The following is a 3,899-nucleotide window of genomic DNA, read 5'->3' as shown; positions in this document are numbered from 1 at the left end:
TTCCCTGCTTTCAGCCAAGATCCATCTAACATCAGCTACAATATCTCTCGTACCATGACCCCTTCTAAACCCAGCCTGGAATTCTGGTAGTTCTCTGTTGATGTGCTGTTCCAGTCGTTTTTGGATAATCTTCAGTAAAATCTTGCTTGCATGTGAAATCAGTGAGATTGTTCATGACTAGGCACATGGAATTACATATAGAAATGTGTTAAAATAAAATACACTAGCCTTAATAAAAAAAGACATCATAGTCAAATTCTTCAGCTTAAAAGATAACAATAGAATTCTAAAATAGTACTTGAAAAAACAAAGAGTCATTTACAAAGAGTAAATAATTAGATTATTTGCTGGTTTCTGAACAGAATCCATGCAAGCTAGAAGACAGTGGAATAGCATATACTGAACGTTGAAAGAAAACAAGTTCCAGCCAAGGATCCTATCCCCAGTAAAGCTCTCCATCAAATATGAAGGAGAAATTAGATCCTTTGCAGAAAAGAAGGAACTTAAGGAATTTGTGAAAATAAGACCAAAAATACAAGAAATGACATGTCAATAGTTCCACTTAATATGAATGGACTAAGTGTGTCAATTAAGAGAAAAAGAGTAGTAGAATGGATAAAAATCAAAGCAAATCAATATGTTGTCTACAAGAGACACAACAAAGAAGTGAAGAGAATGATAGACTCAAAATTAAAGCCTGCGGCGGGGGGGGAATATACCAAGCAAATGACATCCAAAAAAAGCAGGAATGGCAATACTGATCTCTGATAAAATAGCCTTCAGGATGAAAGCCATCATAAAAGATAAGAAATAACACTATATTATGATTAAGACTCAGTATATCAACAAGAGATAACCTTGGTCAACATTATTGCACAAAATTATGTTGTTAGGTGCCATTGAGTTTAGCAAGACTCATAGTGACTCTATGAAAACAGGATCTGAGCCTTTTTGTGTTATCCTTACACTTCTTGACACACAAGAGCCCATTGCAGCAGGCACTGTATCAGTCCATCTGGTTGAAGGTCTTCCTCTCCTTTGCCAGCCCTCCACTCTTCCCAGCATCATATCCTTCGCCAAGGACTAGCCCCTCTTAGCAACATGCTCAAAGTATGTGAGTCAAAAACAATGGTTAACAAAATTGAAGGAAAAAAAGACAGCCCCACAATAGTAGCTGGAGACTTTAACATACCATTCTCACCAAAGTGTAGGTGAACTCAAAGGAACTTAACAAAGATGCAGAGAAACCAAAGTATACAGTCAGCTAACTCAATCTTGTGGATATATTCAGGGTACTGCGATCCAACTAAAACGGAATTCACTTTCTTCTCAAGTCCACATGGTACATTCCCCAGAATGCATCACATATTAGGGTACAAAGCAAGCCTCATTAAATGAAAACAACAACAACAACAACAAACACACACACACCACCACACTGAAAGTATCTTCTCAGACCACAGTGTGATAAAACAAGAAATTAACCATGTGTGGGTAAAACTTTAAAAAATCGAACATGTAGAAGCTATATAACACCCTAAGCTATATAACATGATTGGACTATAGAAGAAACAAAGAAAGAAATAAAAGTTTCTTGAAACAAATGAAAATACAACATACTAAAACCTCTGTGATACAGCTAAGGCAGGCTTTAAGGGGCAGTGCTTAGAAATAGGCACACACTAAAAAAGAAAGATAGAAGCAGAATTAATAACCTAAATCAACACCTTCATCAAACAGAAAAAGAACAACAATCTAACCTTATAGCCTTCAGAAGAAAGGAAATTATAATATCAGAAGCCAAAATCAATGAGATAGAAAACAAAAAAACAATTGAAATTATCAATAAGAACAGGAGCTGGGTTTTTTTAAGGATCAATAAAATTTACAAATCACTTATATACTTAACAAAAGAAACAAAAATGAAGCTAGAGGTGACATCACAATAGAACCAGATGAAATTAAATAGATAATATCAGAATATTATGTAAAGCTATACTATGACAAATTCAAAAGCCTAAAGGAAAATTGATAAATTCCTTCAAGCTCATGCCCTACCCAGATTGACATGTACAGATGTAGAACACTTGAACAAACCCATCAAAAAAGAAGAAATTGACCAGGTCATAAAAAGACATTCCATAAAAAAAAGTCCTAGACCAGATGACTTCACAGCTGAGTTTCCAGCTGTTTTAAACAATCTTTCTCAAGATTTTACTGACATGCAGTATTAATGATATTATTTTATAATTTTTACATTCTGTTGGAGCACCTTTTTTTTTTAAAGACAAAAAGTTTGGATTTCTTCCTCTCAGCTTACCAGGTATCTATCTTCCATCTTTGTTGACAGAGACTTGAGAGCATTTCCAGGGCTGCATCTATTTTTTTAAACAAGTTAATTGTTACCCTATCAATTTCTGGGAACTTCTTTTTCTTCTTTACATCAGTGAAACTTGAACTTCTTCCTTCATTATCATTGGGTTTTGATCATTGTCAGAGGTCTGGCTAACTTGCAAGGCAAGACTAGCACTACATTTGTAAAACCAGCAGAACTGATTCCATCTTGGCTAGAACCATCTCGAATGGAAACCTAATGAGATAATGTGATTACCCCTGCAGGTGTGTTTTTCGGAAACCTATATAAGCCTTTTTAGAGATAATAAAAAGAGGATCAACGAGGAGGCTCTCTGCGTCTTCATTTAATCCTCGTCCCTTCTCTAGGTGGAACTGTTTCTATATATCAGGGCAGGACCTCGATAGATAATGAGCTTCTTCCTGAACTGGTTCATTGTCAGTTAATGTGTGTGTGTGTGTGTGTGTGTGTGTGCAGTGCTTCTATTCCTTCCATCTTCATTTGATACTTCTTGGATTATCTAAGACTTCGCTCATAGAATCCATCAGTATTGCCTCTTGGGGTTTAAATTTGTTCATCAATTTTTTTTCAACTTGAGAAATGTCAAATGTGTTCTTGCTTTTTTCTCCAACTCTTTGCATATTTCTTTTGGCCTGTTAAGCTGTCCTTTGAAATATTCTGTTCCTCTTTCTAACTACAGCATTTCTTCTCTCATTTTTTTGCCCCCTCCCCCTTTTTTTGGTTCTAGTGCAATTTTCAAGGTCTCTCCCACCATCCATTTTGGTCTTGTCTTTCTTCTCTGTCATTAAATTACCTTTATTTTCTTCATGATCAATATCCTTGATGTCATCCAACATCTCATTTGGTCTTCAATCATTAGTGTTCAATTTATCAAACCTATTCATAAGACTTTTTTTTTCATTCCTGTGGGATAGATTCAAGGTTGTATTTTGGATCCCATGGACTTTTAAATATTTTCTAAAATGTAAATTTGGACTGACACTTGACTAATTAATGACCAGTTCTACAGTCAGCACCTGATCTTGTTTTGACAGATCATATAGAGCTTCTCCTTCAACTTTTTTCCACAGATATAGTCAATATGATTCCTGTGTAATCCATCAGGTGAGGTCCATTTATGGTTTTATAGTAAAGTACTTTCTATTAATAAATAACTGGTTGCACAAACACAATCATTTTATCTCTGGCCTCATTGTTATCATCAATATCGTAATTCCCAAATGCAGTATTTCTTCTTTGATTCCAACTTTTGCATTTAAGTTACCAATTATTAATTAATTTTTATTGAATGTTTGATTGACAATTTCTATCTCTTCTTCATCTATCATGGTGTTGCCTGTTGGCCTGCTGGTAAGTAATTTTGTTTTCTTGATGTTAAGATGTAACCCATAATGTAGTCTTTAATCTTCTGAAGGAAGGATTTCAAGTCTTCCTTACTTTTATCAAGAAAGGTAATGTCACCTACAACCAGGAGAAGATAACATAGACGAATGGAATCTTCTAAGACTCAAATCCCTATGCACAT

Source organism: Elephantulus edwardii, unplaced genomic scaffold, assembly GCF_000299155.1.
Source record: "Elephantulus edwardii isolate Elephantulus edwardi_28Jun2011 unplaced genomic scaffold, EleEdw1.0 scaffold00394, whole genome shotgun sequence".
NCBI lineage: Eukaryota > Metazoa > Chordata > Mammalia > Macroscelidea > Macroscelididae > Elephantulus > Elephantulus edwardii.
Note: the sequence above shows the minus strand (reverse complement) of the source record.